Source organism: Stegostoma tigrinum, chromosome 7, assembly GCF_030684315.1.
Source record: "Stegostoma tigrinum isolate sSteTig4 chromosome 7, sSteTig4.hap1, whole genome shotgun sequence".
Taxonomy (NCBI): Eukaryota; Metazoa; Chordata; class Chondrichthyes; order Orectolobiformes; family Stegostomatidae; genus Stegostoma; species Stegostoma tigrinum.
The window spans coordinates 18336063-18348862 of NC_081360.1; positions in this window are offsets into that span (position 1 = coordinate 18336063).

Genomic DNA, 12800 nt, shown 5'->3' on the forward strand with positions numbered 1-12800 from the left:
CTTTTTGCCTTAATTTTGTTTGCTGCAAGAAAATTAAATGGGGAGTTGGGACTTGGTGGAAAATGTTCAGTCGTAGTGTTGTGTGATAGTACATGAGTAGACTTGATCTATCTGCTTATCATTTCCTGCCCATCATTCTGTATGTTGGTGTAATTAATGCATGTAGTATACAGTAGATGTAACATGGGTTTATCCCAGCAGGACAAAATCATGGATGCAGTAATTCCCTCAGGTTTAGTTCTCAAGTACATTGGAGCTGCTCTGTTTGATTAGTACCAGTGAATCGGGCACATCTGGAATGGAATACTGTCACATTCCCAAGGAATGTCTGTGCAGTAAGACAGCTGGAGCGAAATAACCAGTGGGCTTTAAGTTTTTGCTAAGGATGTTTGTGATAATAATGGCTGTGGTGTGCAGGTGCTGCTGTTGGACTGGAGTGGACACCGGTCGGAAATCGTACGACACCGGGTTATAGTCAGATGCATGTTAGTTGTGAGACAGTGTTTAGAATTGTGCGTTGTCTGACCTAAAGTGTCACCTCCTCTTTACACTGATAAAAACTTTAGTTCTCTGAGGGCAGTGACTTGAAAAGAATTCGGGGATTTACGTATACATATTAATGAATTAAAATCTTCTAGCTGATTTAAATATTTAACAGCATCTTAGGTTTGTTTAGTCTATCAATCTTATCAATGGTGTGAACCTTTTGATCTTTTACTTATAAAGTTGGTGTCTTTCACCACCCCTCTAGCTAACTCCTGAAGAAGGACTGAAGCTCTGAAAGCTTGGGATTTCAAATAAACCTTTGGACAATGACCTGGAGTGGGGTGATTTCTGATGTTGTGACAATGACATGTAGGCCTTAAACTGAGTTGTGCCTGGGAGACCCCTGATGAAAGAGGGAAATGGCAACACCTACTGTGGGTTGGCATGCATCATGATGACAGTAGTGACTTTGCAACAGGCAACAACACAGAAGGACAGCTCTTGGTTGTCACTTGGCTGCTTTGTGTGGTGCTTGTAACAGCTGCCTCTAAAGAACACCGCTTCACAGCCATCAGCAAAAGTGCACAAAATGATGAACCCCAAAGCTTCTGAGTCTACTTAAATGCTGCATCTCTCATAGGTGGAAAGATGAGACCCTCAACGTCTCTGGGGAAGCGTACAGTCTGCGATCCTAAAGTTATCTTAGCTAGACTTAAGAGGTTGTGGTGAAGACAAAGCTTAAACAAGACGATGGGCAAAATTCCATTCCAGCCACTGGAGTCCCATTGATGGATGCAGAAGTTAGCAGAACTTCTGCTCATGGTGAGAATGAGTGGCCTTCTGTAATCACGTTGCCAGCCTGTTGGACACAGATGTAGGTCCTGGCCAATTAGTACAACAATGTAAATTCCTTGCAGAATTAACTTTAAACAAATTTGCACAGGTTTATTCTGAGACTATCACATTACAGTGTCTATAGTGGAAGTGGAGGAAAGGAAAGTAAGATGCATGGAAAAGGACATCAGTCTATTTTCCTTCATTGCTGCTGGATCAATATATTGGAACTTCTTCCCTGTATGTGATGAACTGCAGCAATACAAGTGATGGCTTATCACCACCTACTTAATGGCAATAAATACTGATCTTGCCAATGAACAGAGAACAGGACAGGCCCTTCAGCCTACAATGTCTGTGCTGACCAAGGTGCCATTTTTAATCATCCCATCTACCCACATGTGGTCTGTACCCTCTATTCACTGTCTGTTCATCTGTCTGTCTAAAGTCCCTTGATCACTGCTAACATGCCTGCTTCTACCATCACCCTTCCCCTTCCCCACCCCCACCCCCACAGCACATTTCAGGCCCCTACCACCCCCTGCATTTTAAAAAAAAGACTCCAACCTATCCAAGCCCCTCAATTTAATATACTTCAATCAGTTTGTCCCCTCAGCCTCGGGCAGTCTGGCAAAAACTATTCAAGTTTGTCCATCCCCTTCTCATAGCTAATGCACTTCAATTTGGGCAACATCCTGGTAAACCTCGTCACTTTTCCAAACTTTCCTCATACCTTCCTATAGTGGTGACCAGATCTGCGCATACCACTGCAAGTGTGACCTACCTAAAGTTTTTACAGCTGCAACATGATTTACCAACTTTTATACTCAGTGCCTCGGCAGGTGAAGAAAAGCCTGCCATATGCCTTCTTTACCACTTGTGCTGCCAATTTTGGGGAGCTATGGGTTTGCACTCCAAGATCCTTCTGCTCACCTGAGGATCCTGCCATTTAATATATACTTTCCTCTAGCATTTGACTGCCCAAATGCATCACCTCATGCTTGTCCAAATTAAACACATCTGCCATTTCTTCGCACAACTTTCCAACTGATCTATATCCTGCTGTGTCCTTTGACAATCCTGCTTGCCGTCCCCAACTCCACCGATTTCCGTGTCTTCTCTAAACATACTAATCAGATCATTCAAATCACTTACATATAGTGCAAATAACAGAAGTCCCCGCATTGGTCCTTGAGGAGCTCCAGTCATTAGAAAGACCCCTCTCCAACTAACTCTGTCTTCTATGACCAAGCCAATGTTGTATCCAACCTACCCACTCCCCGGATGTCCACATCCTGTGAATCAGTATAACAGAAAAGCCCCAGTCCCGATTATTCATGTCCCATGAGTTGTAAAATGTTGCTGAGGCCCCTCAATGTAAGACCTTGTCCGAAAAAAGGTCCTGGAGTAGACCCAGAATCATTATGTTGACACCGCACACAGTAACATCCGTCTCACGAGGAGAAAAAGTCATTTAATCCAAACACCGTGTTTTTAGACTCTTCACAAGGGCCAGTCTCAAGGCCCAATGTGCATTTGCTGTTCCCTTCATCTCTTCCTGCCCTTCTAACAAAAGATTTGCATTTGTACAGCACGACTGAAATGTAGGAAACAGGCAGGCAGAGGACATCATTGAAGTCCAGGATGAATTCAGTCTGTTGATAAGATAGACTTGCATTTATATAGCAGCTTTCAAAACATCAGAATGTTCCAAAGTCCAAACTGGCCAGGGAAGTAGTTTTGAAATGTTGTCACTTTTGTAATGTAGGCAATATTGCAGCCAATTTCTGCACAGCAAGCTCCCACAGAATATCCAACATCTCACCTGAAAGACATGCCCTGTAATGTGAGAGTTAAATATAATTTGGTTCAGCCCAGAGATCATGAAACAGGGATTCTTTATTCCACTGGTGTCAGGTCAGTACCAATAGAGATGGAAATTAAGGATAAACAATAAAGATATGGTATCCTTTTGGAATTAAGCCTGTGGTTTACAAATGGTTTGACAGAATTCTTTGTGTAATCCTTCTCCCCATGCGATCTCCTTCCACCCTAAAAGGCATCTTTTCTTACAGAGCAGGATCATTTGGCTGCTTCAGTTGCCCTGCTCAGTGACCCTGCTACCTACCCACCATTGCTAGCAGGTCCCTCTCGCAATGGGACCTGCTGCTAGAGTTCCCATTACAGCACGAGGAATTTATATTCTGGGACAGCCCATGGGGTGGGTGCTACATTCACAGCATCTCTGCAACTTAAACCTAGCATTGCTGTTTGTAATCGTTGCCTGACTGATACACCATTCGCCATCTTCAATCTTCACCCCCTTTACCAGCGATGAACAGCCACAGTGTGCACCATCTATAACCCTTACGAGCAAGGGATCCTGACCCTAACAATCACAAGAGGCTGCCTGACCGTCACGTTCCTGGACTGTGGTATCTGAGACCACCCTTGACTTACTGTGCCAGGCATCTTGACTCACTGGGGTGACACAGTGGTTAGCACTGCTACTGCACCACGCCAAGGGAATGGGTTCAATTCCACCCTCAGGCGACTCTCTCTGTGTAGTGATAATGGGAACTGCAGATGCTGGAGAATCCAAGATAACAAAGTGTGGAGCTGGATGAACACAGCAGGCCAAGCAGCATCTCAGGAGCACAAAAGCTGACGTTTCGGGCCTGGACCCTTCATCAGAGAAGGGAATGGGGAGAGGGAACTGGAATAAATAGGGAGAGAGGGGGAGGCGGACCGAAGATGGAGAGAAAAGAAGACTGGTAGAGAGGAGAGTATTGGTGAGGAGGTAGGGAGGGGATAGGTCAGTCTAGGGAAGAAGGACAGGTCAAGGAGGCGGGATGAGGTGGTAGGTAGGAAATGGAGGTGCGGTTTGAGGTGGGAGGAAGGGATGGGTGAGAGGAAGAACAGGTTAGGGAAGCGGAGACAGGCTGGGCTGGTTTTGGGATGCAGTGGGTGGAGGGGACGAGCTGGGCTGGTTTTGTGATGAGTTGGAGGGGGGGGACGAGCTGGGCTGGTTTTGGGATGCAGTGGGGGAAGGGGAGATTTTGAAGCTTGTGGAGTCCACATTGATACCATTGGGCTGCAGGGTTCCCAAGCCGAATATGAGTTGCTGTTCCTGCAACCTTTGGGTGGCATCATTGTGGCACTGCAGGAGGCCCATGATGGACGTGTCATCTGAGGAATGGTGGGAGGGGGGGGGGGAGTTAACATAGTTCGTGACTGGGAGATGCAGTTGTTTGTTGCGAACCGAGCGGAGGTGTTCTGCAAAGCGGTCCCCAAGCCTCTGCTTGGTTTCCCCAATGTAGAGGGAGCCACACCGGGTACAATTGATACAATATACCACATTGACAGATGTGCAGGTGAACATGTGCTTGATATGGAAGGTCATCTTGGGGCCTGGATTGGGGGTGAGGGAGGAGGTGTGGGGGCAAGTGTAGGATTTCCTGCGGTTGCAGGGGAAGGTGCCGGGTGTGGTGGGGTTGGATGGCAGCGTGGAGCGAACAAGGGAGTCCCGGAGAGAGTGGTCTCTCCAGAAGGCAGACAAGGGTGGGGATGGAAAAATGGCTTGGGTGGTGGGGTCTCTCTGTGTAGAGATTGCCCCCAAGTTTCTCTGGTTTCCTCTCGCAGTCCAAAGGTTAGGTGGAAGACAGGCCGTGGGGATAGGGTGGTATGTTCATCGGAGGGTCAGTGAGACTGAACATCCTCTGTAAGGATTCTATGAGTTGCACTGGGGCAGGTGATAACGCTCCTTAGTTAGCGTTTTCCGGACACACAACCTCGAACAGCCGGATAACACCACTTGCAAGTTTCGGGTCAAAATCCTGGCAAATATTCATACCATATGGAATGTAGCTGTTCGTACAGGCGGCTCAACATCTGGGCATGAGATAACACCCACATCCCAATCCAAAAGGAGAAAAAGATGATATAAAGAGGAGAGGCAACAAGGTGCAGAGCTGGATGAACACAGCAGGCCAAGCAGCATTAGAGGAGCAGCAACGCTGTCGTTGGCGCATCTTGTCGGGGTTTTTAAGCATTTTAGGCAATTATCTTGCACTTTCCCCGCAAGTTGAGATCAAATTGCAGAGGGGAGAGGCTAGAGACTGAAACTCAACAAATACACTCTCAGCGTTGCGAGCTCCCCATCTCTCTTCAGGTTCTGCAATTTGGAAGCTGGTGGCAGTGGTGTGGCGAGGTCGTGTGTGAAGGAAGCCCCCAAACCCCGGCCTAGATTCTCCCTGCTCCGGCACGGGGGAGCGTTCCGATTCCGAACGGCGAGGCTGCATTTCGAAAGTCGCCGCCGCCCTTGACCGGACCGGACCCTTGTGGCCGAGCGAGAATGAACCAGAAAGAAGGGATGAGCTCCTCCGGAGACAGCACAGACATCTCGAGGAAAAGCAGCCGGGACACAGAGGCCCATCGCCGCCGGAGGTCCAGCAGCCAAGTAACTTCACTTTTTAATTAACTCCAGTCCAGAGTTTCACCTTCACCTTCATGGTCCGTTCAGAGTCTGTTTTGCTCATTACCTTATTCATCATCAGTTTAGCATTTCAGCTCCCTAGATCCAACTAAATCCAGCCCCTTTCCCACCCTCACTCCACAGATCCAGCTCGAAAGGAGGCCACTCGGCCCTACGCGCCTGTGTTGGCTCTTGAGCCTGTGGGGCCCAAGTCCGGCCCCCTCTCGCTCTGCAGAAAGTAGGGATAAAACAGGGCATTTTTCAAGTCTAACTGCAACCAGTCGACTGCTACTAACTCCAGCTCTTTACAATCTACACGAATAACTTAAACAAAAGAGACAGTATTTATGTGTGCACTTATGTTTGCTGATGGTACAAATGCTGGTGAGAGTGTGTGTTGGGGAGGACAAACACAAGCTGCAGGGCCGCTGAGTGGGCATCCAGGCGCAAATGGAATATCATACAGGGAAGTGCAAGGCTATTCACTTTGGTAGTAAGGGCAGGAAGACAAATTTTTGTTATAAAGGCTCGAAACTTCAAAGTATTGATGTCCGTAGAGCATTGCTGTGTTTTAATAAGGATCACAAGCTAGCAGGTACCGTAAGAAAAAAGAGGCAAATTACTACGGATGCTGGAATGTGTACTGAAAACAAAAAGTGCTGGAGATCCAAATGGGCCAACCAGCAACCACGGAGAGAAAGCAAGCTAACGTTTCGAGTCTAGATGACTCTTCATCAGAGCCAAAAGTTAAGGTGGCATGTGGGATGTCATTTGCAAACTGACGTAACCAGAATGCAAGACTCAGCCCATCTTGCTACAATTATACAGGGTTTTGGTGGGACCCCAAATGGAGTGCTACACACAGTTTTGATCTCCACATCTGAGGAAGGAAATACTTAGATTGGAAGCTGAATCATGAAGGCTTGTTCAATTTATCCCTGTTAGGAAAAGGTAGTCCAATGATGAGAAACTAAGTTAGTTGGGTCTCTATACTCAGAGCTTAAAATGACAGATGATTGCATTGAAATGTACACGATCCTGAGGAGAGAGATAATGGGAACTGCAGATGCTGGAGAATTCCAAGATAAAATGTGAGGCTGGATGAACACAGCAGGACAAGCAGCATCTCAGGAGCACAAAAGCTGACGTTTCGGGCCTAGACCCTTCATCAGAGGATCCTGAGGAGGCTTGATTGGATCGGCATTGAGAGGCGCTTCCCCCTGCCTGGGGATTCAAGAACAGAACAGCATAGGGGCTGCTCATTCAGGGCTGAGATAAGGCAGGTTAAACCACCACTAGTCATCTCTCTCTCGATCATGACAGAGTAGCCCTGTGGTCTTTTGTGTAGAAAAAAAGTGTAATTTTTGGTGCACTCTAGAACATTGATGTCATCAGATTTTAACGTAACTGTTTTTCTAATACCTTGTCGTTGGCGCACTTAATGCAATTTCCTTAGGCAAGATGACTTTGCACTTCATATTGTCACACCACATTTATCAAAAAAAACCCACAATAGCAGGACCTTTGGACAATTGTCCCAATTTAAGCAACAATGTGGGGTTCTTGTTTGCAGTGTGGAGCTGGCAGGCACTAAAGATAAAAGGCACACAAAGTCAGTGTTTTGAGTGGCTGGTAGGTTTTCCAGCTCCTTTCTGTTTCAAAGAAGTGTCATTTCAGACTCAAAATATTACCTCTGTGCCTCTCTCCATACATGCTGCCAGACCCGCTGTGTTTATCCATTCTTTGTTTTTATTTCACATTTCCAGCATCTGTCGTATTTTGCATTCGTTTGATGGACTTGATTTTTCCTCTTTGGAGAGGCCGCAGGTAGTGTAACGGAAACACGTTTCCTGTCTTTGATCTGCCCTCGGAACTCAACCCTTTGTAGATCTGGGAGTGACGAGGGGTTTGTGAAGGAGAAAGGAAGGTGGATGCTGTAAGTTAATGCACTCTGCTTCTCAGAAGCTCATGCATGTTACAACAGGATATAGCTTTGGGACGGTCATGAATGCCCCTTACTAACAGGACAGTTGGATCTGTAACTACTCAAGACAGCCTCCTACAGACTGTTAGAAAATACCTCACTCATGTTAAAAGAGGCAAAGCCTTTATGTCTAATGAATTTGGACAGGTGACTGGGGCCAAGCTTGATGAACCAGGGTCAGTGACTGCAATAGCGTTTTTAAGTGGGGGAGCACAATGGAACCAGTGGTCACAATTTTAATAGTTTTAAAATAGTTATGGAAAGAGTTTGGCCTTTTATAAAAGTTAAAGTTAGAATAAGACAGATTTTGATGGTGTGAGACAGGATCTTTCAAAAGTTGATTGGAGTAGATTGTTCGCAAGGTAAAGAGACAACTGGTAATTAGGAGGATTTCAAAAATGAGATTACAAAAGTGAGAGCCCTGAGGCAATATGTTCCTGTTAGAGTGAAGGCAAGGCTGGTAAGAGTAGGGAACAATGGGTGAATAGAATCTTGAGGGTCCAGTCAGGAATAAGAAGGAGTCGTATACTAGGTGTAGACAAATGGGATCAAGTAACTCTCTTGAAGAGTAAAAGGGGTGTATGGACATTCTTAAGAGGGAAACCAGGAGGGCAAAAAGTGGATATGAGATAGCCTCGGCAGATAATGTTAAGGATAATCCAAAGAGATTCTGCAAATACATTAAGCGCAAAAGGGAGAGAATTGGACCCCATAAGTATTAACGAGGCTGTCTATGTGTGGAGCCACATGAGATGGGTGATACTAAACAAATATCTTGCATCAGGTTTTCCTGTGGAGAAAGAAATAGGGGCTAGAGAACTTGGGGAAATAAATATTGATGTCTCGGAAACATCACAGCAGGGGAAGTGGTGGAGGTCTTAAAAAACATGAAGGCGGACAAATCTCCCGGATGTGATCAAATATATCCCCGGGCATTTTGGGAAGCTATAGATAAAAGTGTGGGGGTCCCAGCAGAGATATTTCTATCATCTATAGCCACTGGAGCCCCTGAACAGTAGCAAAGCTTGTGCCTTTATTTAAGGAAGGCTCTAGGGAGAAGCCTGGAGACTGTAGGCTGGTGAGTCTGACATCAGTGGTGGATACGTTGTTGGTTGGGATTCAGAGAGATAGGATTTGCATGCATTTGGAGAGGCATGAACTGATCAGGGATAGTCAGCATGGCTTTGTGCTTGGGAAAACGGTTCTCACAAACTTACCTGAGTTTTTTAAAGATACAACCAAAAGCATTGATGAGGGCAAAGCGGTAAACGTTGTCTACATGGACTTTAGTAAAACCTTTGACAAGGTCCTGAATGGTAGACTAATTAGCAGAACATAGAACAGTACAGCACAGTACAGGCCTTTCGTCCCACGATGTTGTGCCAACCTGTTATCCTACTCAAACTACCCTGCATACCTTAACATTTTACTATCATCCATGTGCCTATCCAAGAGACGCTTGAATGTCCCTAAGGTATCTGACTCCACTACCACTGCCGGCAGTGCATTCCACACACCCACCACTCTCTGTGTATAGAACCTACCTCTGACATCTCCCCTAAACCTTCCTCCAATCACCTTAAAATTGTGCCCCCTCATAATAGTCACTTCCGGCCTGGGAAAAAGTTTCTGGCTATCTACTCTGTCTATGCCTCTCATCATCTTGTACACCTCTAACAAGTCATCTCTCATCTTTCTCTGCTCCAATGGGAAAAGCCTTAGCTCCCTTAACCTTTCCTTAAAAGACCTGCTCTCCAGTCCAGTCAGCATCTTGGTAAATCTCCTCTGCACCCCCTCTAAAGTTTCCACATCCTTCCTATAATGAGGTGACCTATACTGGGCACAATATTCCAAGTGTGGTCTAAGGAGGGTTTTATAGAGCTGCAGCATAACGTCGCAGATCTTAAACTCAATTCTCCTGCCAATGAAAGCCAACACACCATACGCCTTCTTTACAACCCTATTAACTTGGGTAGCAACTTTGAGGAATCTATGGACGTGGACACCAAGATCCCTGATGTTCCTCTACACTGCTGAGAATTCTACCATTAACCCTCATTTCTGCATTCAAATTTGACCTTCCAAAATGAATCATTTCACACTTTTCCGGGTTAAATTCCATCTGCCAGTTTTTTTCCCAGTTCTGCATCCTGGCAATGTCCTGTTGCAACCTACAACAGCCCTCCACACTATCCACAACTCCACCAACCTTCGTGTCATTGGCAAACTTACTAACCCACCCTTCCACTTCCTCATCCAAGTCATTTATAAGATCACAAAGAGCAAGGGTCCCACAACAGATCCCTGGGGAACGCCACTGGTCACCGAGCTCCAGGCTGAATACTTTCCATCTATCTGTCTTCTATTGGACAGCCAATTCTGCATCCAGACAGCGAAATTTCCCTGAATCCCATGCCTCCTTACTTTCTGAATGACCCTACCATGGGGAAAGCTTATCAAATGCCTTGCTAAAATCCATATACACCACATCCACTGCACTACCTTCATTGATGTGTTTTGTCACATCCTCAAAGAATTCAATAAGGTTTGTGAGGCATGACCTGGCTCCCCCACAAAGCCATGCTATTTCTAATCAAACTATGCTTTTCCAAATAATCATAAATACTGTCTCTCAAAATCCTCTCCAATAATTTGTTCACCACAGAAATAAGACTGAATGATCTGTAATTCCCAGGATTACCCCTATTGCCTTTCTTGAACAAGAGAATAACATTTGCCACCCTCCAATCATCTAGTACAACTAGTAGTTAGATTATTTGGGATTTAGGAAGAGATTGCCAGTTGGATACAAAATTGGTTTGTCAGTAGGAAACAGAAGGTGCTGGTGGAGGGTTGTTTCTCGGACTGGAGGCCTATGACCAGTGGTTTTCTGCAGAGGTCGACACTGTGTCCACTTTTGTTTGTCATTTATATAAACAATTTGAGTGAGAATTTAGGAGGCATGATTAGTAAATTTGTGGATGACACCAAATTGATGGTATCGTCTACTGTGAAGCAGGTTATCTAAAGTTACAAAGGGACCTTGATCAATTGGACCAATGGGCTGAGGAGTGGCAGATGGAGTTTTGTTTGGATAAATGCAAGATATTGCATTTTGATAAAATAAATAGAGCAGAATTTGTACAGTTAATGGTAGGGCCTCAGGTAGTGTTGTCAGATGGAGACACCTAGGCGTTAAGGTCCATAATTCTTTGAAAGTTGTGTCACAGGTAGACAGGGTGGTTAAGGCGTCATCTAGCACAGTTCATAGAATCCCTAAAGTGTGGAAACAGGCCCTTTGGCCCAAAAAGTATGCACCGACACTCTGAAGAGCATCTTACCCAAACCCTTTTCCCTGTAACCCACCTAAGCTACACATTCCTGAACACTACGGGCAAGTTAGCATGGCTAATCCACCTAGCCTGCACGTCTTTGGACTGTGGGAGGAAACCGGACCATCCGGAGAAAATCCACACAGACACATGGAGAACGTGCAAACTCCACACAGATGGTCACCTGAGGGTGGATGCAAACCTAGGTCCCCAGCACTGCGAGGCAGCAGTGCTAACCACTGTGTCACCCAAAACCTATCAAAACTTACACAGAACCGTAAGAGGAATGATATGGTCTGGGCAGGTGAAAATGACAGTAAAAAAGTTTGAGAAAGGAATGTCAACCCACAGCAACACATGGCATCGAAGCAATTTAACAAATGGATACGAATTTTATTTTTAGACCAGAAGCCAATGTACGTCAGATGCGGCTGGATTAATACCCCGGGGGGGGGAGAGAACCTGGCTTGTGATAAAGGTACAACCAACATGTTTTGATGAGCTCAGGTTTGTAGAAGATGCTCCACAGAGACAGTGAAGTAACGAGCTTGGAAGTAACCAAAAGCTTGAACAAGGGTTTCTGTGGAAAAATGTACAGAAATAGTCACAAAGCTGAATGACAATGTAGGTGGATGTACATCTTTGCCACAGAGGTGAGAGTTGAAAGCTGGCGTTGCTCTCAATTTAGAACCTGCACAGCAGGTAACAGGTGTTCGTGGCAAGCTGATAAAATTGGTGGGGAAAGCAGGAGAGTAGCTTTCATAAAATGTTCCCTTGCGGTTAGCCGGAAGAAGTTCAAAGTTCATTCAAGAATCAACGCTGAAGAGGTCATATGAAAACACAGATAGACAGTCGACAGGACAGGTAACAAAGCAGAGTCAGACAGTGTAACAGGCTCAGAAGTGAACCTCATATCCATGTACCCTGCTGTGCAACATCTGATGGAGGATAAAATTAAGATAAAATTAAAATGGAGATGACAGTGCAGGGATAGAAAGATAATCTTCTATGCTTTCTGGAAAGCAGAAAGATAAAGCAAAGCATTTGAGTTTTACTCCATGACCATATGCATCACTAACACACACGATTTAAATGCCAAATTATCGAGAGAGAGAGAGAGAGAGAAAAGATACAGCTCGCATCCAAAAAAACAGCCAGTTGTCACCCAAATCCCTATTTATTAAATCAGTAACTTGCTAAGACAAACTGTATGTATACCAGATTTGGCAGCTGGGTGACTCAATGGTTTAGATGGTCATACATCTCATCAAATAAATGCTTTTGTGCAAATGTATAGCTAAAAACATGTATTTGGCCCTGGAGACTTCCAATTTACCTTGACCTCTATTCCCAGCCTTTTTCAACATGAATGCTAAATGAAATATGAAAACAAAAAGGACCAACAACAAAGCACATTGTGTATTCAGGTTTGAATGATACAAGCAGAGTCACAGAAGGCCAAATAACAGGAAGCAGGCACAGAACCAGTAAAGGGCTCACGTTTAACAGCGACAGACCTACCACCAGCAACAGCCAAAACATACACAAAGCAGATACACTAATAACGCATTGGAAGTATACTATATATGCAATGGAGAAACAAGAGAAAATTTGGCTCACATCACTTTTCCACTTCCATGAATACGAGTGCTATTTTATCCATTAGCATTCAATCTCCTTTTATCCCAGG